The following is a 25,081-nucleotide window of genomic DNA, read 5'->3' on the forward strand; positions in this document are numbered from 1 at the left end:
CGCGACTTGTTGTAGCGCATAGAGCAATGGTTCCCAAACTTTTTTGAATTACTGCGCCCTAAAGTAACAGCATTGTTTTCATGGCACCCTAAGCCAAGCGTTTGTTATTGAAAATGTAGTAAAGTAATAAAGTGAAGTAAATTGTGATACCTGTCATCCTTAGGGTCATTATGTGGTGGTGACAGGTTTGCGCTTCTGTTTGTCCACATATTTACATTACATTGACTATAAATAATTTCATTTGGTGCTGGACCACCATCCTGAGGCACCCCTGGAAGTGTCCTGAGGCACCCCAGGGTGCCACGGCACACAGTTTGGGAACCACTAGCATAGAGGATAGATGTACGTGGACACATCTGTGTATATATATATATATATATATATATATATACATACACACATATATATTAGGGGTGTGCACCGGCCACTTTTCGTGTTTTGTGTTTTGGTTTTGGATCTGGATCTTTCTTCGTGTTTTGTATCTGGATTGGTTTTGCCAAAACCATCCTTCCGTGTTTTGGGTTCTGGGTTTTGTGTTTTGGATCTGTATGTTTTTTTTAAAAAGCATAAAAACAGCTAAAATCACAGAATTTGTTGGTTTTTATGCTCCTATTCAATTATTAACCTCAATAACCTTCATTTCCACTCATTTCCAGTCTATTCTGAACACCTAACACCTCACAATATTGTTTTTATGGCCAAAAGGTTGCACCGAGGTAGCTGGATGACTATGCTAAGCGACACGAGTGGGCGGCACAAACACGTGACCCATCTAGGAGTGACACTGCAGTGGCAGACAGGATGGCAGTTTGAAAAACTAGGCCCCAAACAGTACATACTGCAAAGAAAAAAAAGAGGTGCAAGATGGAATTGTCCTTGGGCCCTCCAACCCACCCTTATGTTGTATATATAGGACATGCACACTTTAACAAACCAATCATTTCAGCGCCAGGGTCTGCCACATGACTGTGGCTGAAATGATTGGTTCGTTTGGGCCCCCACAAAACAAGCTGGCAATTAATGTGTCCCTGCACAAACTGGCTCTACGGAGGCAAGATGTCGTCCTCATCCTCCTCATCCACCGATTCCTTGGATAAAACAGGAAAAAGGGATTTAGGTGTCCCTGGACTGCTTACGGTCTTAGCCAAAGTTTCTGAACTTGACAGTAACTTTTTATGAACGTGCTGCAGGTGCCGTATAAGGGAGGATGTTCCTAGGTGGTTAACGTCCCTACCCCTACTTATTCCACCTTTACATATGGTACATATGGCAAGACAGTTGTTGTCTGGATTTGGATAGAAATATTGCCAGACCAAAGAGGTGGAATGTTTGGTCTTCTGCCCAGGCATGACCGTGATGGGCTTTTTCATCCCACGGACAACAACTGTCTCCCCCGGAACCTGATTTAAACAAACCACATCACCATCAGAATCCTCCTCGCCAACTTCCTCCTCAGTGCCAGCTACACTAGTATCCTCATCCTGTTGTACTTCAACAGTGACATCTTCAATTTGCATATCAGCAAGTGGACTGTGGGTGCTCCTTTCAGCACTTGCAGGGGGCATGCAAATGGTGGAAAGAGCCACCTCTTCCCGTCCAGTGCTGGGAAGGTCAGGCATCGCAACCGCCACCACACTTGGACTCTCCTTGGGGATTTGTGATATCTTCTTAGAACGCACAGTTCTTCGCTGTGCTTTTGCCAGCTTAACTCGTTTGATTTTTTTAGTGGGAGGAGGACTTCCATCGTCATGTGAAGCTGAACCACTAGTCATGAACATAGGGAAAGACCTTAGCCGTTCCCTGCCACTCCGTGTCATAAATGGCATATTGGCAAGTTTACGTTTCTCTTCAGATGATTTAAATGTTTTTTTAAGGTAATTTTCCTGAACTTTGTCATTTGGGATTGTATGTGGCTTCTACTATGACATTGGGCATCTGCTGGAGAGTAGTGCACTTTGTGGGTTACACCACCCTTTAAGAAATGACCCAGCCGGCTCTTTACTTATGGGACACAGGCGCACGCTTGGCGCTGCTCCTTTGTTGATGCACGTGCGGCTACTGCGCACACAATTCACAAACACAGAAAATATTTTTTATTTGGTTTGGAGTGTACTTTGGGGGTTACAGCACCCTTTAACGGTCAAGCCAGCCGGGCCTTTACTTATGACACAGGCGCACGCTTGGCACTACTTTGTTGATGCACGTGCAGCTACTGCGCACACAATTCACAAACCCAGAAAATATTTTTTTATTTGGTTTGGAGTGTACTTTGGGGGTTACAGCACCCTTTAACGGTCAAGCCAGCCGGCCCTTTACTTATGACACAGGCGCACGCTTGGCACTACTTTGTTGATGCACGTGCGGCTACTGCGCACACAATTCACAAACACAGAAAATATTTTTTTATTTGGTTTGGAGTGTACTTTCGGGGGTTACAGCACCCTTTAACAGTCAAGCCAGCCGGCCCTTTACTTATGACACAGGCGCACGCTTGGCACTACTTTGTTGATGCACGTGCGGCTACTGCGCACACAATTCACAAACACAGAAAATATTTTTTTATTTGGTTTGGAGTGTACTTTGTGGGTTACAGCACCCTTTAAAGGTCAAGCCAGCCGGCCCTTTACTTATGACACAGGCGCACGCTTGGCACTACTTTGTTGATGCACGTGCGGCTACTGCGCACACAATTCACAAACACAGAAAAAATATGTATTTTTTTAGCACTTGGGGGGAGCACCCCTGATGGACAGAGCACCCCCTGGACAACACTACAGCACCCCTTTAGGACTGGGACACTGCACAGGACTTTGGAGTGGACACCTGACTGCACAACACAGTCCAGCCAGCCCCTATGGACTTTGAAGTAGTGGACACAGCCCCTATGGACAACAGCAGCACAGCACAACACAGCCAGCCCCTATGGACTTTGAAGTAGTGGACACAGCCCCTATGGACAACAGCAGCACAGCGCAGCACAGCACAGCACAGCACAACACTACACTACACTACACAGCCCAGCCAGCCCTAACTCCCACCCTCCCTCTTCACTGTCCACAGCCGAGTGAGAAAATGGCGCCGACGCGGGTACCTTATACAGGATCAAAAACCCGCGAGACCCGGAAGGCGGGATGATGACGTTTTGCCTCAATTTCAGATCCGAGTCAGGCGGGAAAAGTCGAGCCTGACTCGGATCGGCCTCGGATCGGGGGGGCTCGGGGGGGTTCGGATTTCAGAAATCCGAACCCGCTCACCCCTAATATATATATATATATATATATATATAATATATATATTAGGGGTGTGCACCAGCCACTTTTCGTGTTTTGTGTTTTGGTTTTGGATCTGGATCTTTCTTCGTGTTTTGGATCTGGATTGGTTTTGCCAAAACCACCCTTCCGTGTTTTGGATTCTGGGTTTTGTGTTTTGGATCTGGATTTTTTCTTAAAAAATAAAGGAAAACGCTAAAATCACATAAAATGGGCCTTTTTTTGATGTGCCACAAACACGTGGCCCATCTAGGAGTGGCACTGCAGTGGCAGACAGGAAGCCAATCAGCGTTATGGTGCCCATTTGCCTGTAGCACGGACCCGGGAGATCCGTGCTGCATGCATCTGTATGATTGGCACAGAGCAATGACGGGTCCGTGAGACCCGTCTGTGCTGCTGTGGTGAAAAAAAAAAAACCTGTGTAAGAAAAGAAAAAAATGGCGTGCCCCCCCCCAAAAAAAGAGCAACCAGCCCCGGGCATTAGTGACCCAGTGCTGGGTGTGCTTAAACACAGGGGACAAATGACATAGGGGTCCCCTGTACTTAAGCACAACCAGAACCGGGCTAGTCAGAACCAGCACTGGTTGCCATAATACGGGGGAAAAATGACGTAGGGGTCCCCCGTATACTGCGCAACCAGCTCTGGGCTCTGATCCGGTCCTGGTTCTGGAAATACAGGGGAAAAAAATGAGTAGGGTTCCCCTGTATGTTCCAGAACCAGCACTGGACTTTTTCTAGTGGGGGGCTGATGCCACAGCCAGGGGAGCCCTTTCAGCGGGCCCCCCAGCCGCAGCATCAGCCCTGACCGCTAGTCAGCCCAGGCCGGGGATCCCTGGAGAGCTGGGGACCCCCCAATAAAAGGGTCACCCTCTCCAGGGCACCCCAGGCCCAGACTGATAGCCCGGGGCTATCCCCGCCACCACTGGTGGCGGTGGGTGGCGGGTTGATAGTGTGTTGTGGTGTAAATTAATAAATAATATCAAACATTGTTTTTAGAAGTAGAACTGCAAGTCCCAGCAAGCCTGCCCTGAATGCTAGTACTTGGAGAACCACAAGTACCAGCATTCAGGGCATTAAGGGCCCACTAGTACCTGTAGTTGGTACTAGCCGCAAGGTTATTAAAGTTTACCCTGCGGTTCCCGCCATTGACTACAATGGAGGGAGCCGTTCATTGGCTGAGAGTCGGGAGATGACCTCTCTCAGCCAATGAACGCTTAGCAGCGGGGCTTCCATGGTGTGTGTTCTGTGTTTTTTTTAAACATTTTTTTACAGGTGAACTACAGGTGCTAGTGGGCCCTTAATGCCCTGCATCCTGGTACTTGTGGTTCTCCAAGTACCAGCATGCGGGGCAGGCTTGCTGGGACTTGCAGTTCTACTTGTAAAGACAATGTTTGATATTCTTTATTTACACCACACCACACTATCAACCCGCCACTGATAGCCCCAGGCTATCAGTCTGGGCCTGGGGTGCCTTGGAGAGGGTGACCCCTTTATTGGGGGGTCCCTAGCTCTCCAGGAATCCCGGCCTGGGCTGACTAGCGGTCAGGGCTGATGCTGCGGCTGGGGGGCCCGCTGAAAGGGCTCCCCTGGCTGTGGCATCAGCACCCCACTAGAAAAAGTCCAGTGCTGGTTCTGGAACATACAGGGGAACCCTACTCATTTTTTCCCCTGTATTTCCAGAACCAGGACCGGATCAGAGCCCAGAGCTGGTTGCACAGAATACGGGGGACCCCTATGTCGTTTGTCCCCCGTATTTTGGCAACCAGCGCTGGTTCTGACTAGCCCGGTGCTGGTTGTGCTTAAGTACTGGGGACCCCTACGTAGTTTGTCCCCTGTATTTAAGCACACCCAGCACTGGGTCACTAATGCCCGGGGCTGGTTGCTCTTTTTTTGGGGGGGGGGGGGGCATGCCATAATTTTTCTTTTTTTACACAGGTTTTTTTTTTTTTTACCACAGCAGCACAGACGGGTCTCACGGACCTGTCCGTGCACTGTGTCAATCACACAGATGCATGTAGCACGGATCTCCCTGGGCCGTGCTACATGCAAATGAGCACCATAATGCTGATTGGCTGAGAGCCGTGACAGGCGGCTCTGTCAGCCAATCAGCACTTTGCCCATTAAAGGCAAAGGCATTTTTTTTAAATGGCCGCTCGAGGCAAAACCTTGAGATCCGACAGCAGATCTCAAGGTTTTGCCTCGGGAGAGGGATCTGGGGCAGTCAGGGACATCCGAGCTTGGGCTCGGATCGCCCCGGATCCCCGAAGTTCGGGTGGGTTCGGTTCTCAGGGAACCAAACCAGCTCATCCCTAATATATATATATATATATATATATATATATATATATATATAAACGTTCAAATGGGATCATTAGTATCATTTCCCCGCATTGGGTATAAGGCACAAAGGCCCTCATTCAGAGCCGCTCGTTAGCGGCAGTACGCTCGTTCCGAGCGATGTTCGCACATCTGCGCATGCGTACGGTTTTTAGTACGCATGCGCGAACCAGTCAGTGCGGCCGAAAATCGTTTGTACGCTATATAGCGAGTGCCTGCTATTTTGAGTGACAGGAGGAGGCGTATGTGGGTGGTAACAGGGGAAGGTGTTTGAAAACGGGGGTGTGGAATTCGAACGCAGGCGTGCTTAAAGGTCAAAACGGGCGTTTTAAGGGAGTGCATAATTAACACAGCAGCGTCACTGACCACGTCACTTGGTTTTTTTTCACTCAGAACTGCTCGCAAAATAGCGGTTGAAAAAACCAACCACAAGAATAGCGAGCAGTTCATACGCTGTTCGATGTACTCGATTAATCTAATAAATAGCGGACATGACGTATGATGCGAGCGGCCAGGGGGCGTTTTTAACAAATAAACGAGCGTATGTTTTGCTCGCTCGTTCAGACTTAGAGGTGTGAACAGACGGATCATTTGAATAGCCACCCCTTGTTTTTGAACGAACGACAGCAAATAGCGAATGGCTCTGAATGAGGGCCAATGATCCATATAGCTACATGTATTTTCTGAAAAGTATCAGTGTGTTTTCGTTAACAAGTAGATCTTACTAACTGCTTTGGGGCTCATTTACATTTGGATGTGAGTCAGTTATATGACACGCCCCTCAGATGGAGCAGTACACGCCTATCACATGTATGACACGCCCCTCAGATGTAGCAGTACACGCCTATCACATGTATGACACGCCCCTCAGATGTAGCAGTACACGCCTATCACATGTATGACACGCCTCTCAGATGTAGCAGTACACGCCTATCACATGTATAACATGCCTCTCAGGTGTAGCAGTACACGCCTATCACATGTATGACACACCTCTCAGATGTAGCAATACATGCCTATCGCATGTATGACATGCCTCTCAGATGTAGCAGTACACGCCTATCACAGGTATGACACACCTCTCAGATGTAGCAGTACACGCCTATCACATGTATGACATGCCTCTCAGGTGTAGCAGTACACGCCTATCACATGTATGACACACCTCTCAGATGTAGCAGTACACGCCTATCGCATGTATGACACGCCTCTCAGATGTAGGAGTACACGCCTATCACATGTATGACACACCTCTCAGATGTAGCAGTACACGCCTATCACAGGTATGACACACCTCTCAGATGTAGCAGTACACGCCTATCACATGTATGACACACCTCTCAGATGTAGCAGTACACGCCTATCACATGTATGACACACCTCTCAGATGTAGCAGTACACGCCTATCACATGTATAACATGCCTCTCAGGTGTAGCAGTACACGCCTATCACATGTATGACACACCTCTCAGATGTAGCAATACATGCCTATCGCATGTATGACATGCCTCTCAGATGTAGGAGTACACGCCTATCACATGTATGACATACCTCTCAGATGTAGCAGTACACGCCTATCACAGGTATGACACACCTCTCAGATGTAGCAGTACACGCCTATCACATGTATGACACACCTCTCAGATGTAGCAGTACACGCCCACTTTACCGCCGCGCTCATAGGTGCTGCTTTCACAATCTCCCTGAAATGCTTTTTCAAAGTAGCCAAGTATGACCGGGAGCCTCTACACTCACTCTTGTGAGTCTTCCTTACTTTGCATTCTGTAAGCATTCCGCTGAGATTTGCTTTGTCTCAGTACTGGGAGAGGCAGGTGGCCTGAGCCACTTGTTAATAAATTCCACTCGATGAAATGTTATGTGACTAATTGACCTCAGAATAATCCCCCTCCATCCGCGCTGGCTGTGGTGACCCAGGAGATAGGCCTCTGCCAGTGGGATCTGTCCTCTGAGGATAGCACTTAGCCCTTCTCACACTCAGACATAGGTAAGAAACGTGTCAGAGTGTGAAGTGATGGAAGCGGCTGCATCTTGGGACCCGAGGATGTTTATTTCCTGGCAGGAAGAAAATAAGTCTCTGTTGTCCTCTCTAAACTCCCCCCGGACCCTCTTAAAACACTACAGAGAATATCCTTCAGCCGGTGATATTTGTTTAGATCACCCGTATTTCCTCCTCGCAGCTCCTCTTTGGTTGTGGTTTGATGTGAAGGAACACATTGCGCTCACTTCCTCGTACTCAGCTGCACCTTAACCTTTTGCTGAATATTTTTTTGTTTTGATCATTATAGGAACATGTCTGCGGGAACATTTATATAGCGTTTAACACAATAAAGGGCTTCTCGGAATTGTCCACTTTGGAAGGACCTCTGGAAATGATGATGTAGGGAAAGAGTTGACCAAAGTGAATCCATTTAATGCCCATCACCAATTTTGCGCATATTTACATGAGCCTTTTTTACGCAGTCGCGTCTGCGTCTTATGGTAACGCCGTAGCCAATTTTCTGTGGACACAGCAGCTTTCACCGATAAGGCCGCGACCTTCCGGCAACACCTTAAAAACCCCCTTTACGTCCCAAGAACACCAACTAACATTCACAGACCCAGTGTCCGATTCTGTACATCGTCTCTGAACACCAATAATTGGGACATATGAGTTGTGTGACCAGGATTCATGCCCAGATTTAAAACATCGGCCAACTGCGTGCGGCATTGATATTGCGTCTATTTATCCACATCTCGTCACCCTATATCATGAGATACGCTTTCTTATAGGAAAACATCACAGGTGTACAGAATGCCGCCAAAATATCATGAAACATTAGGCGTGATTCAGAGATATACGCTAATGCCATCGCAGCTGCATTCTCTCACAGACCGCAGTAGCGAAACGATGCTAATGCCTTCCAAAGACCAGCCCAACTCAGCATAGGGACGCCCACTGCTACCTTCTCATATCCGTACAGTGTAAGCACAGCCCAGCATAGGGACACCCACTGCTGCCTTCTCATATCTGTACAGTGTAAGCACAGCCCATCATAGGGACGCCCACTGCTGCCTTCTCATATCTGTACAGTGTAACCACAGCCCAGCATAGGGACGCCCACTGCTGCCTCCTCATATCTGTACAGTGTAAGCACAGCCAAGCATAGGGACGCCCACTGCTGCCTTCTCATATCTGTACAGTGTAAGCACAGCCCAGCATAGGGAAGCCCACTGCTGCCTCCTCATATCCGTACAGTGTAAGCACAGCCCAGCATAGGCACACCCACTGCTGCCTTCTCATATCTGTACAGTGTAAGCACAGCCCATCATAGGGACGCCCACTGCTGCCTTCTCATATCCGTACAGTGTAAGCACAACCCAGCATAGGGACGCCCACTGCTGCCTTGTCATATCCGTACAGCGTAAGCACAGCCCAGCATAGGGACGCCCACTGCTCCCTTCTCATATCCGTACAGTGTAAGCACAGCCCAGCATAGGGACGCCCACTGCTGCCTTCTCATATCCATACAGTGTAAGTACAGCCCAGCATAGGGACACCCACTGCAGCCTCCTCATATCCGTACAGTGTAAGCACAGCCCAGCATAGGGACGCCCACTGCTGCCTTCTCATATCCATACAGTGTAAGCACAGCCCAGCATAGGGACACCCACTGCTGCCTTCTCATATCCGTACAGTGTAAGCACAGCCCAACATAGGGACACCCACTGCTGCCTTCTTATATCCATACAGTGTAAGCACAGCCAAGCATAGGGACTCCCACTGCTGCCTTCTTATATCCATACAGTGTAAACACAGCCCAGCATAGGGACACCCACTGCTGCCTTCTCATATCCATACAGTGTAAGCACAGACCAGCATAGGGACGCCCACTACTGCCTCCTCATATCTGTACAGTGTAAGCACAGCCCAGCATAGGGACCCCCACTGCTGCCTCCTCATATCTGTACAGGGTAATCACAGCCCAGCATAGGGACACCCACTGCTGCCTTCTCATATCTGTACAGTGTAAGTACAGCTCATCATAGGGACGCCCACTGCTGCCTTCTCATATCCGTACAGTGTAAGCACAACCCAGCATAGGGACGCCCACTGCTGCCTTCTCATATCCATACAGTGTAAGCACAGCCCAGCATAGGGACACCCACTGCTGCCTTCTCATATCTGTACAGTGTAAGCACAGCCCAGCATAGGGACACCCACTGCTGCCTTCTCATATCCATACAGTGTAATCACAGGCCAGCATAGGGAGGCCCACTGCTGCCTTCTCATATCCATACAGTGTAAGTACAGCCCAGCATAGGGACACCCACTGCTGCCTTCTCATATCCGTACAGTGTAATCACAGCCCAGCATAGGGACACCCACTGCTGCCTTCTCATATCTGTAACAGTGTAAGCACAGCCCAGCATAGGGACTCCAACTGCTGCCTTCTCATATCCGTACAGTGTAAGCACAGCCCAGCATTGGGACACCCACTGCTGCCTTCTCATATCCGTACAGTGTAAGCACAGCCCAGCATAGGGACCCCAACTGCTGCCTTCTTATATCCATACAGTGTAAGCACAGCCCAGCATAGGGACGCCCACTGCTGCCTTCTCATATCCGTACAGCGTAATCACAGCCCAGCATAGGGACGCCCACTGCTGCCTTGTCATATCCGTACAGCGTAAGCACAGCCCAGCATAGGGACGCCCACTGCTCCCTTCTCATATCTGTACAGTGTAAGCACAGCCCAGCATAGGGATGCCCACTGCTGCCTTCTCATATCCATACAGTGTAAGTACAGCCCAGCATAGGGACACCCACTGCTGCCTCCTCATATCCGTACAGTGTAAGCACAGCCCAGCATAGGGACGTCCACTGCTGCCTTCTCATATCCATACAGTGTAAGCACAGCCCAGCATAGGGACACCCACTGCTGCCTTCTCATATCCGTACAGTGTAAGCACAGCCCAGCATAGGGACACCCACTGCTGCCTTCTTATATCCATACAGTGTAAGCACAGCCAAGCATAGGGACTCCCTCTGCTGCCTTCTTATATCCATACAGTGTAAACACAGCCCAGCATTGGGACACCCACTGCTTCCTTCTCATATCCATACCGTGTAAGCACAGACCAGCATAGGGAAGCCCACTGCTGCCTTCTCATATCCGTACAGTGTAAGCACAGCCCAGCATAGGGACGCCCACTGCTGCCTCCACATATCCATACAGTGTAAGCACAGCCCAGCATAGGGACACCCACTGGTGCCTTCTCATATCCTTACAGTGTAAGCACAGCCCAGCATAGGGACACCCACTGCTGCCTCCTCATATCCGTACAGTGTAAGCACAGCCCAGCATAGGAACGCCCACTGCTGCCTCCTCATATCCGTACAGTGTAAGCACAGCCCAGCATAGGGACACCCACTGCTGCCTCCTCATATCCGTACAGTATAAGCAGAGCCCAGCATAGGGACGTCCACTGCTGCCTTATCATATCCATACAGTGTAAGCATAGCCCAGCATAGGGACGCCCACTGCTGCCTTCTCATATCTCTACAGTGTAATCACAGCCCAGCATAGGGACACCCACTGCTGCCTTGTCATATCCGTACAGTGTAAGCACAGCCCAGCATAGGGACGCCCACTGCTCCCTTCTCATATCTTTACAGTGTAAGTACAGCCCAGCATAGGGACGCCCACTGATGCCTTCTCATATCCATACAGTGGAAATACAGCCCACAGCCCAGCATAGGGACACCCACTGCTGCCTTCTCATATCCATACAGTGTAAGCACAGACCAGCATAGGGACGCCCACTGCTGCCTTATCATATCCGTACAGTGTAAGCACAGCCCAGCATAGGGACACCCACTGCTGCCTTCTTATATCCATACAGTGTAAGCACAGCCAAGCATAGGGACTCCCACTGCTGCCTTCTTATATCCATACAGTGTAAACACAGCCAAGCATAGGGACTCCCACTGCTGCCTTCTTATATCCATACAGTGTAAACACAGCCCAGCATAGGGACACCCACTGCTGCCTTCTCATATCCCTACCGTGTAAGCACAGACCAGCATAGGGACGCCCACTGCTGCCTTCTCATATCCGTACAGTGTAAGCACAGCCCAGCATAGGGACGCCCACTGCTGCCTCCTCTTATCCATACAGTGTAAGCACAGCCCAGCATAGGGACACCCACTGGTGCCTTCTCATATCCTTACAGTGTAAGCACAGCCCAGCATAGGGACACCCACTGCTGCCTCCTCATATCCGTACAGTGTAAGCACAGCCCAGCATAGGAACGCCCACTGCTGCCTCCTCATATCCGTACAGTGTAAGCACAGCCCAGCATAGGGACACCCACTGCTGCCTCCTCATATCCGTACAGTGTAAGCACAGCCCAGCATAGGGACGCCCACTGCTGCCTTGTCATATTTGTACAGTGTAATCACAGCCCAGCATAGGGACACCCACTGCTGCCTTCTCATATCCATACAGTGTAAGCACAGCCCAGCATAGGGACGCCCACTGCTGCCTTCTCATATCCATACAGTGTAAGCACAGCCCAGCATAGGGACACCCACTGCTGCCTTCTCATATCCGTACAGTGTAAACACAGCCCAGCATAGGGACTAAAACTGCTGCCTTCTTATATCCACACAGTGTAAGCACAGCCCAGCATAGGGACTCCCACTGCTGCCTTCTTATATCCATACAGTGTAAGCACAGCCCAGCATAGGGACACCCACTGCTGCCTTCTCATATCCATACAGTGTAAGCACAGACCAGCATAGGGAAGCCCACTGCTGCCTTCTCATATCCGTACAGTGTAAGCACAGCCCAGCATAGGGACACCCACTGCTGCCTTCTCATATCCATACAGTGTAAGCACAGACCAGCATAGGGACGCCCATTGCTGCCTTCTCATATCCGTACAGTGTAAGCACAGCCCAGCATAGGGACGCCCATTGCTGCCTTCTCATATCCATACAGTGTAAGCACAGCCCAGCATAGGGAGACCCACTGCTGCCTCCTCATATCCGTACAGTGTAAGCACAGCCCAGCATAGCGACGCCCACTGCTGCCTTCTCATATCCGTACAGTGTAATCACAGCCCAGCATAGGGACACCCACTGCTGCCTTCTCATATCCATACAGTGTAAGCACAGACCAGCATAGGGACGCCCACTGCTCCCTTCTCATATCCGTGCAGTGTATGCACAGCCCAGCATAGGGACGCCCACTGTTGCCTTCTCATATCCATACAGGGTAAGCACAGCCCAGCATAGGGACGTCCACTGCTGCCTTCTCATATCCATACAGTGTAAGCACAGCCCAGCATAGGGACACCCACTGCTGCCTTCTCATATCCGTACAGTGTAAGCACAGCCCAGCATAGGGACACCCACTGCTGCCTTCTTATATCCATACAGTGTAAGCACAGCCAAGCATAGGGACTCCCACTGCTGCCTTCTTATATCCATACAGTGTAAACACAGCCCAGCATAGGGACACCCACTGCTGCCTTCTCATATCCATACAGTGTAAGCACAGACCAGCATAGGGACGCCCACTACTGCCTCCTCATATCTGTACAGTGTAAGCACAGCCCAGCATAGGGACCCCCACTGCTGCCTTCTTATATCCATACAGTGTAAGCACAGCCCAGCATAGGGACACCCACTGCTGCCTCCTCATATCCGTACAGTGTAAGCACAGCCCAGCATAGGGACGCCCACTGCTGCCTCGTCATATTTGTACAGTGTAATCACAGCCCAGCATAGGGACACCCACTGCTGCCTTCTCATATCCATACAGTGTAAGCACAGCCCAGCATAGGGACGCCCACTGCTGCCTTCTCATATCCATACAGTGTAAGCACAGCCCAGCATAGGGACACCCACTGCTGCCTTCTCATATCCGTACAGTGTAAACACAGCCCAGCATAGGGACTAAAACTGCTGCCTTCTTATATCCACACAGTGTAAGCACAGCCCAGCATAGGGACTCCCACTGCTGCCTTCTTATATCCATACAGTGTAAGCACAGCCCAGCATAGGGACACCCACTGCTGCCTTCTCATATCCATACAGTGTAAGCACAGACCAGCATAGGGACGCCCACTGCTGCCTTCTCATATCCGTACAGTGTAAGCACAGCCCAGCATAGGGACACCCACTGCTGCCTTCTCATATCCATACAGTGTAAGCACAGACCAGCATAGGGACGCCCATTGCTGCCTTCTCATATCCGTACAGTGTAAGCACAGCCCAGCATAGGGACGCCCATTGCTGCCTTCTCATATCCATACAGTGTAAGCACAGCCCAGCATAGGGAGACCCACTGCTGCCTCCTCATATCCGTACAGTGTAAGCACAGCCCAGCATAGCGACGCCCACTGCTGCCTTCTCATATCCGTACAGTGTAATCACAGCCCAGCATAGGGACACCCACTGCTGCCTTCTCATATCCATACAGTGTAAGCACAGACCAGCATAGGGACGCCCACTGCTCCCTTCTCATATCCGTGCAGTGTATGCACAGCCCAGCATAGGGACGCCCACTGTTGCCTTCTCATATCCATACAGGGTAAGCACAGCCCAGCATAGGGACGTCCACTGCTGCCTTCTCATATCCATACAGTGTAAGCACAGCCCAGCATAGGGACACCCACTGCTGCCTTCTCATATCCGTACAGTGTAAGCACAGCCCAGCATAGGGACACCCACTGCTGCCTTCTTATATCCATACAGTGTAAGCACAGCCAAGCATAGGGACTCCCACTGCTGCCTTCTTATATCCATACAGTGTAAACACAGCCCAGCATAGGGACACCCACTGCTGCCTTCTCATATCCATACAGTGTAAGCACAGACCAGCATAGGGACGCCCACTACTGCCTCCTCATATCTGTACAGTGTAAGCACAGCCCAGCATAGGGACCCCCACTGCTGCCTCCTCATATCTGTACAGGGTAATCACAGCCCAGCATAGGGACACCCACTGCTGCCTTCTCATATCTGTACAGTGTAAGTACAGCTCATCATAGGGACGCCCACTGCTGCCTTCTCATATCCGTACAGTGTAAGCACAACCCAGCATAGGGACGCCCACTGCTGCCTTCTCATATCCATACAGTGTAAGCACAGCCCAGCATAGGGACACCCACTGCTGCCTTCTCATATCTGTACAGTGTAAGCACAGCCCAGCATAGGGACACCCACTGCTGCCTTCTCATATCCATACAGTGTAATCACAGGCCAGCATAGGGAGGCCCACTGCTGCCTTCTCATATCCATACAGTGTAAGTACAGCCCAGCATAGGGACACCCACTGCTGCCTTCTCATATCCGTACAGTGTAATCACAGCCCAGCATAGGGACACCCACTGCTGCCTTCTCATATCTGTAACAGTGTAAGCACAGCCCAGCATAGGGACTCCAACTGCTGCCTTCTCATATCCGTACAGTGTAAGCACAGCCCAGCATTGGGACACCCACTGCTGCCTTCTCATATCCGTACAGTGTAAGCACAGCCCAGCATAGGGACCCCAACTGCTGCCTTCTTATATCCATACAGTGTAAGCACAGCCCAGCATAGGGACGCCCACTGCTGCCTTCTCATATCCGTACAGCGTAATCACAGCCCAGCATAGGGACGCCCACTGCTGCCTTGTCATATCCGTACAGCGTAAGCACAGCCCAGCATAGGGACGCCCACTGCTCCCTTCTCATATCTGTACAGTGTAAGCACAGCCCAGCATAGGGATGCCCACTGCTGCCTTCTCATATCCATACAGTGTAAGTACAGCCCAGCATAGGGACACCCACTGCTGCCTCCTCATATCCGTACAGTGTAAGCACAGCCCAGCATAGGGACGTCCACTGCTGCCTTCTCATATCCATACAGTGTAAGCACAGCCCAGCATAGGGACACCCACTGCTGCCTTCTCATATCCGTACAGTGTAAGCACAGCCCAGCATAGGGACACCCACTGCTGCCTTCTTATATCCATACAGTGTAAGCACAGCCAAGCATAGGGACTCCCTCTGCTGCCTTCTTATATCCATACAGTGTAAACACAGCCCAGCATTGGGACACCCACTGCTTCCTTCTCATATCCATACCGTGTAAGCACAGACCAGCATAGGGAAGCCCACTGCTGCCTTCTCATATCCGTACAGTGTAAGCACAGCCCAGCATAGGGACGCCCACTGCTGCCTCCACATATCCATACAGTGTAAGCACAGCCCAGCATAGGGACACCCACTGGTGCCTTCTCATATCCTTACAGTGTAAGCACAGCCCAGCATAGGGACACCCACTGCTGCCTCCTCATATCCGTACAGTGTAAGCACAGCCCAGCATAGGAACGCCCACTGCTGCCTCCTCATATCCGTACAGTGTAAGCACAGCCCAGCATAGGGACACCCACTGCTGCCTCCTCATATCCGTACAGTATAAGCAGAGCCCAGCATAGGGACGTCCACTGCTGCCTTATCATATCCATACAGTGTAAGCATAGCCCAGCATAGGGACGCCCACTGCTGCCTTCTCATATCTCTACAGTGTAATCACAGCCCAGCATAGGGACACCCACTGCTGCCTTGTCATATCCGTACAGTGTAAGCACAGCCCAGCATAGGGACGCCCACTGCTCCCTTCTCATATCTTTACAGTGTAAGTACAGCCCAGCATAGGGACGCCCACTGATGCCTTCTCATATCCATACAGTGGAAATACAGCCCACAGCCCAGCATAGGGACACCCACTGCTGCCTTCTCATATCCATACAGTGTAAGCACAGACCAGCATAGGGACGCCCACTGCTGCCTTATCATATCCGTACAGTGTAAGCACAGCCCAGCATAGGGACACCCACTGCTGCCTTCTTATATCCATACAGTGTAAGCACAGCCAAGCATAGGGACTCCCACTGCGGCCTTCTTATATCCATACAGTGTAAACACAGCCAAGCATAGGGACTCCCACTGCTGCCTTCTTATATCCATACAGTGTAAACACAGCCCAGCATAGGGACACCCACTGCTGCCTTCTCATATCCCTACCGTGTAAGCACAGACCAGCATAGGGACGCCCACTGCTGCCTTCTCATATCCGTACAGTGTAAGCACAGCCCAGCATAGGGACGCCCACTGCTGCCTCCTCTTATCCATACAGTGTAAGCACAGCCCAGCATAGGGACACCCACTGGTGCCTTCTCATATCCTTACAGTGTAAGCACAGCCCAGCATAGGGACACCCACTGCTGCCTCCTCATATCCGTACAGTGTAAGCACAGCCCAGCATAGGAACGCCCACTGCTGCCTCCTCATATCCGTACAGTGTAAGCACAGCCCAGCATAGGGACACCCACTGCTGCCTCCTCATATCCGTACAGTGTAAGCACAGCCCAGCATAGGGACGCCCACTGCTGCCTTGTCATATTTGTACAGTGTAATCACAGCCCAGCATAGGGACACCCACTGCTGCCTTCTCATATCCATACAGTGTAAGCACAGCCCAGCATAGGGACGCCCACTGCTGCCTTCTCATATCCATACAGTGTAAGCACAGCCCAGCATAGGGACACCCACTGCTGCCTTCTCATATCCGTACAGTGTAAACACAGCCCAGCATAGGGACTAAAACTGCTGCCTTCTTATATCCACACAGTGTAAGCACAGCCCAGCATAGGGACTCCCACTGCTGCCTTCTTATATCCATACAGTGTAAGCACAGCCCAGCATAGGGACACCCACTGCTGCCTTCTCATATCCATACAGTGTAAGCACAGACCAGCATAGGGACGCCCACTGCTGCCTTCTCATATCCGTACAGTGTAAGCACAGCCCAGCATAGGGACACCCACTGCTGCCTTCTCATATCCATACAGTGTAAGCACAGACCAGCATAGGGACGCCCATTGCTGCCTTCTCATATCCGTACAGTGTAAGCACAGCCCAGCATAGGGACGCCCATTGCTGCCTTCTCATATCCATACAGTGTAAGCACAGCCCAGCATAGGGAGACCCACTGCTGCCTCCTCATATCCGTACAGTGTAAGCACAGCCCAGCATAGCGACGCCCACTGCTGCCTTCTCATATCCGTACAGTGTAATCACAGCCCAGCATAGGGACACCCACTGCTGCCTTCTCATATCCATACAGTGTAAGCACAGACCAGCATAGGGACGCCCACTGCTCCCTTCTCATATCCGTGCAGTGTATGCACAGCCCAGCATAGGGACGCCCACTGTTGCCTTCTCATATCCATACAGGGTAAGCACAGCCCAGCATAGGGACGTCCACTGCTGCCTTCTCATATCCATACAGTGTAAGCACAGCCCAGCATAGGGACACCCACTGCTGCCTTCTCATATCCGTACAGTGTAAGCACAGCCCAGCATAGGGACACCCACTGCTGCCTTCTTATATCCATACAGTGTAAGCACAGCCAAGCATAGGGACTCCCTCTGCTGCCTTCTTATATCCATACAGTGTAAACACAGCCCAGCATTGGGACACCCACTGCTTCCTTCTCATATCCATACCGTGTAAGCACAGACCAGCATAGGGAAGCCCACTGCTGCCTTCTCATATCCGTACAGTGTAAGCACAGCCCAGCATAGGGACGCCCACTGCTGCCTCCTCATATCCATACAGTGTAAGCACAGCCCAGCATAGGGACACCCACTGGTGCCTTCTCATATCCTTACAGTGTAAGCACAGCCCAGCATAGGGACACCCACTGCTGCCTCCTCATATCCGTACAGTGTAAGCACAGCCCAGCATAGGAACGCCCACTGCTGCCTCCTCATATCCGTACAGTGTAAGCACAGCCCAGCATAGGGACACCCACTGCTGCCTCCTCATATCCGTACAGTATAAGCAGAGCCCAGCATAGGGACGTCCACTGCTGCCTTATCATATCCATACAGTGTAAGCATAGCCCAGCATAGGGACGCCCACTGCTGCCTTCTCATATCTGTACAGTGTAATCACAGCCCAGCATAGGGACACCCACTGCTGCCTTGTCATATCCGTACAGTGTAAGCACAGCCCAGCATAGGGACGCCCACTGCTCCCTTCTCATATCTTTACAGTGTAAGTACAGCCCAGCATAGGGACGCCCACTGCTGCCTTCTCATATCCATACAGTGGAAATACAGCCCACAGCCCAGCATAGGGACACCCACTGCTGCCTTCTCATATCCATACAGTGTAAGCACAGACCAGCATAGGGAAGCCCACTGCTGCCTTCTCATATCCGTACAGTGTAAGCACAGCCCAGCATAGGGACGCCCACTGCTGCCTCCACATATCCATACAGTGTAAGCACAGCCCAGCATAGGGACACCCACTGGTGCCTTCTCATATCCTTACAGTGTAAGCACAGCCCAGCATAGGGACACCCACTGCTGCCTCCTCATATCCGTACAGTGTAAGCACAGCCCAGCATAGGAACGCCCACTGCTGCCTCCTCATATCCGTACAGTGTAAGCACAGCCCAGCATAGGGACACCCACTGCTGCCTCCTCATATCCGTACAGTATAAGCAGAGCCCAGCATAGGGACGTCCACTGCTGCCTTATCATATCCATACAGTGTAAGCATAGCCCAGCATAGGGACGCCCACTGCTGCCTTCTCATATCTCTACAGTGTAATCACAGCCCAGCATAGGGACACCCACTGCTGCCTTGTCATATCCGTACAGTGTAAGCACAGCCCAGCATAGGGACGCCCACTGCTCCCTTCTCATATCTTTACAGTGTAAGTACAGCCCAGCATAGGGACGCCCACTGATGCCTTCTCATATCCATACAGTGGAAATACAGCCCACAGCCCAGCATAGGGACACCCACTGCTGCCTTCTCATATCCATACAGTGTAAGCACAGACCAGCATAGGGACGCCCACTGCTGCCTTATCATATCCGTACAGTGTAAGCACAGCCCAGCATAGGGACACCCACTGCTGCCTTCTTATATCCATACAGTGTAAGCACAGCCAAGCATAGGGACTCCCACTGCGGCCTTCTTATATCCATACAGTGTAAACACAGCCAAGCATAGGGACTCCCACTGCTGCCTTCTTATATCCATACAGTGTAAACACAGCCCAGCATAGGGACACCCACTGCTGCCTTCTCATATCCCTACCGTGTAAGCACAGACCAGCATAGGGACGCCCACTGCTGCCTTCTCATATCCGTACAGTGTAAGCACAGCCCAGCATAGGGACGCCCACTGCTGCCTCCTCTTATCCATACAGTGTAAGCACAGCCCAGCATAGGGACACCCACTGGTGCCTTCTCATATCCTTACAGTGTAAGCACAGCCCAGCATAGGGACACCCACTGCTGCCTCCTCATATCCGTACAGTGTAAGCACAGCCCAGCATAGGAACGCCCACTGCTGCCTCCTCATATCCGTACAGTGTAAGCACAGCCCAGCATAGGGACACCCACTGCTGCCTCCTCATATCCGTACAGTGTAAGCACAGCCCAGCATAGGGACGCCCACTGCTGCCTTGTCATATTTGTACAGTGTAATCACAGCCCAGCATAGGGACACCCACTGCTGCCTTCTCATATCCATACAGTGTAAGCACAGCCCAGCATAGGGACGCCCACTGCTGCCTTCTCATATCCATACAGTGTAAGCACAGCCCAGCATAGGGACACCCACTGCTGCCTTCTCATATCCGTACAGTGTAAACACAGCCCAGCATAGGGACTAAAACTGCTGCCTTCTTATATCCACACAGTGTAAGCACAGCCCAGCATAGGGACTCCCACTGCTGCCTTCTTATATCCATACAGTGTAAGCACAGCCCAGCATAGGGACACCCACTGCTGCCTTCTCATATCCATACAGTGTAAGCACAGACCAGCATAGGGACGCCCACTGCTGCCTTCTCATATCCGTACAGTGTAAGCACAGCCCAGCATAGGGACACCCACTGCTGCCTTCTCATATCCATACAGTGTAAGCACAGACCAGCATAGGGACGCCCATTGCTGCCTTCTCATATCCGTACAGTGTAAGCACAGCCCAGCATAGGGACGCCCATTGCTGCCTTCTCATATCCATACAGTGTAAGCACAGCCCAGCATAGGGAGACCCACTGCTGCCTCCTCATATCCGTACAGTGTAAGCACAGCCCAGCATAGCGACGCCCACTGCTGCCTTCTCATATCCGTACAGTGTAATCACAGCCCAGCATAGGGACACCCACTGCTGCCTTCTCATATCCATACAGTGTAAGCACAGACCAGCATAGGGACGCCCACTGCTCCCTTCTCATATCCGTGCAGTGTATGCACAGCCCAGCATAGGGACGCCCACTGTTGCCTTCTCATATCCATACAGGGTAAGCACAGCCCAGCATAGGGACGTCCACTGCTGCCTTCTCATATCCATACAGTGTAAGCACAGCCCAGCATAGGGACACCCACTGCTGCCTTCTCATATCCGTACAGTGTAAGCACAGCCCAGCATAGGGACACCCACTGCTGCCTTCTTATATCCATACAGTGTAAGCACAGCCAAGCATAGGGACTCCCTCTGCTGCCTTCTTATATCCATACAGTGTAAACACAGCCCAGCATTGGGACACCCACTGCTTCCTTCTCATATCCATACCGTGTAAGCACAGACCAGCATAGGGAAGCCCACTGCTGCCTTCTCATATCCGTACAGTGTAAGCACAGCCCAGCATAGGGACGCCCACTGCTGCCTCCTCATATCCATACAGTGTAAGCACAGCCCAGCATAGGGACACCCACTGGTGCCTTCTCATATCCTTACAGTGTAAGCACAGCCCAGCATAGGGACACCCACTGCTGCCTCCTCATATCCGTACAGTGTAAGCACAGCCCAGCATAGGAACGCCCACTGCTGCCTCCTCATATCCGTACAGTGTAAGCACAGCCCAGCATAGGGACACCCACTGCTGCCTCCTCATATCCGTACAGTATAAGCAGAGCCCAGCATAGGGACGTCCACTGCTGCCTTATCATATCCATACAGTGTAAGCATAGCCCAGCATAGGGACGCCCACTGCTGCCTTCTCATATCTGTACAGTGTAATCACAGCCCAGCATAGGGACACCCACTGCTGCCTTGTCATATCCGTACAGTGTAAGCACAGCCCAGCATAGGGACGCCCACTGCTCCCTTCTCATATCTTTACAGTGTAAGTACAGCCCAGCATAGGGACGCCCACTGCTGCCTTCTCATATCCATACAGTGGAAATACAGCCCACAGCCCAGCATAGGGACACCCACTGCTGCCTTCTCATATCCATACAGTGTAAGCACAGACCAGCATAGGGACGCCCACTGCTGCCTTATCATATCCGTACAGTGTAAGCACAGCCCAGCATAGGGACACCCACTGCTGCCTTCTTATATCCATACAGTGTAAGCACAGCCAAGCATAGGGACTCCCACTGCTGCCTTCTTATATCCATACAGTGTAAACACAGCCAAGCATAGGGACGCCCACTGCTGCCTTCTTATATCCATACAGTGTAAACACAGCCCAGCATAGGGACACCCACTGCTGCCTTCTCATATCCCTACCGTGTAAGCACAGACCAGCATAGGGATGCCCACTGCTGCCTTCTCATATCCGTACAGTGTAAGCACAGCCCAGCATAGGGACGCCCACTGCTGCCTCCTCTTATCCATACAGTGTAAGCACAGCCCAGCATAGGGACACCCACTGGTGCCTTCTCATATCCTTACAGTGTAAGCACAGCCCAGCATAGGGACACCCACTGCTGCCTCCTCATATCCGTACAGTGTAAGCACAGCCCAGCATAGGAACGCCCACTGCTGCCTCCTCATATCCGTACAGTGTAAGCACAGCCCAGCATAGGGACACCCACTGCTGCCTCCTCATATCCGTACAGTGTAAGCACAGCCCAGCATAGGGACGCCCACTGCTGCCTTGTCATATTTGTACAGTGTAATCACAGCCCAGCATAGGGACACCCACTGCTGCCTTCTCATATCCATACAGTGTAAGCACAGCCCAGCATAGGGACGCCCACTGCTGCCTTCTCATATCCATACAGTGTAAGCACAGCCCAGCATAGGGACACCCACTGCTGCCTTCTCATATCCGTACAGTGTAAACACAGCCCAGTATAGGGACTAAAACTGCTGCCTTCTTATATCCACACAGTGTAAGCACAGCCCAGCATAGGGACTCCCACTGCTGCCTTCTTATATCCATACAGTGTAAGCACAGCCCAGCATAGGGACACCCACTGCTGCCTTCTCATATCCATACAGTGTAAGCACAGACCAGCATAGGGACGCCCACTGCTGCCTTCTCATATCCGTACAGTGTAAGCACAGCCCAGCATAGGGACACCCACTGCTGCCTTCTCATATCCATACAGTGTAAGCACAGACCAGCATAGGGACGCCCATTGCTGCCTTCTCATATCCGTACAGTGTAAGCACAGCCCAGCATAGGGACGCCCATTGCTGCCTTCTCATATCCATACAGTGTAAGCACAGCCCAGCATAGGGAGACCCACTGCTGCCTCCTCATATCCGTACAGTGTAAGCACAGCCCAGCATAGCGACGCCCACTGCTGCCTTCTCATATCCGTACAGTGTAATCACAGCCCAGCATAGGGACACCCACTGCTGCCTTCTCATATCCATACAGTGTAAGCACAGACCAGCATAGGGACGCCCACTGCTCCCTTCTCATATCCGTGCAGTGTATGCACAGCCCAGCATAGGGACGCCCATTGCTGCCTTCTCATATCCGTACAGTGTAAGCACAGCCCAGCATAGGGACGCCCATTGCTGCCTTCTCATATCCATACAGTGTAAGCACAGCCCAGCATAGGGAGACCCACTGCTGCCTCCTCATATCCGTACAGTGTAAGCACAGCCTAGCATAGAGACACCCACTGCTGCCTCCTCATATCCATACAGTGTAAGCACAGCCCAGCATAGGGACACCCACTGCTGCCTCCTCATATCCGTACAGTGTAAGCACAGACCAGCATAGGGACACCGACTGCTGCCTTCTCATATCCGTACAGTGTAAGCACAGACCAGCATAGGGACGCCCACTGCTGCCTTCTCATATCCGTACAGTGTAAGCACAGCCCAGCATAGGGACGCCCACTGCTGCCTTCTCATATCCATACAGTGTAAGCACAGCCCAGCATAGGGACGCCCACTGCTGCCTTCTCATATCCATACAGTGTAAGCACAGCCCAGCATAGGGACGCCCACTGCTGCCTCCTCATATCCGTACAGTGTAAGCACAGCCCAGCATAGAGACGCCCACTGCTGCCTTCTCATATCTGTACAGTGTAAGCACAGCCCAGCATAGGGACGCCCACTGCGGCCTTCTCATATCCGTACAGTGTAAGCACAGCCCAGCATAGGGACTCCCACTGCTGCCTCCTCATATCCGTACAGTGTAAGCACAGCCCAGCATAGGGACACCCACTGCTGCCTTCTCATATCCGTACAGTGTAAGCACAGCCCAGCATAGGGACACCCACTGCTGCCTTCTCATATCCGTCCGAAAACAAGCATAAGCACAGGGGCATATTTTTAATGTGTGCAGGGTGCGTTGTGCACACAGGTCCCTTGGTCCAGGGGGGGTCGTACCGCACACCTTTCACCCATATTATACTTACCTCTCCAGAGTCCCACATTGGTGTCGTTGTCAGCGCTGTAAAAATGCCTGGAAAATGTTCCCATTGTTTTGTGCATGCGCAATACAGGGGAAATGCTCGCCGCAGCCAATTTCACGGTGACCTGCACATGGGCTATAGACTCTAGGCACACTCTAGTGCACAGAGTCTATCAGTGCAGCGCTGGGCATGCTGCACTCAGGGCCTGATTCAGATTCTGACCACCCACAGCTATAGAGAGCGGCCATGATGATGGTCACGATGGTCAAGACCATCGCGACCATCGGGCTTGCGACTAGAGACCCTTGTGGTAGGGTCTCATTCCCGCAAGCCCCAAGAGGTTTCGGCTCTAACAGAGCCGAAAACTCTCTCACTGACATCCCTTGTGATGTCAGTGGGGCCGGCCCCAGACGGCAGGCGTTCCCATGGGAACACCTCCGTCTGGGCAGCCACGCCCCCGGCCCATCCACCAAAGGTGCGTGCTGTTACTCAACATCAACAGCACGCCCCCTTTGGTACGAGACCCGGAGTGACGGAGTGCCCGTCGCTATCCGGGTCTCACGCATGCGCATGACAGAGCCGGCTCCATCGTGCACATGCGCTTGCGACTGGGTCTGAATCAGGCCCTCAGTGCACTGCCAGACACCGGACTGAGAGGAGGGGGCCCGTGACAGAGACTGCACACGGGCCCCGTCCTCTCTTGAAACGCCCCTGCAACAGCATAAACATCGGTACCATGGACGCATGCCAGTCACGCAGCATGTACGGCAAGTCTGACCA

Source organism: Taudactylus pleione, unplaced genomic scaffold, assembly GCF_031769625.1.
Source record: "Taudactylus pleione unplaced genomic scaffold, aTauple2 ptg000929l, whole genome shotgun sequence".
Classification (NCBI taxonomy): domain Eukaryota; kingdom Metazoa; phylum Chordata; class Amphibia; order Anura; family Myobatrachidae; genus Taudactylus; species Taudactylus pleione.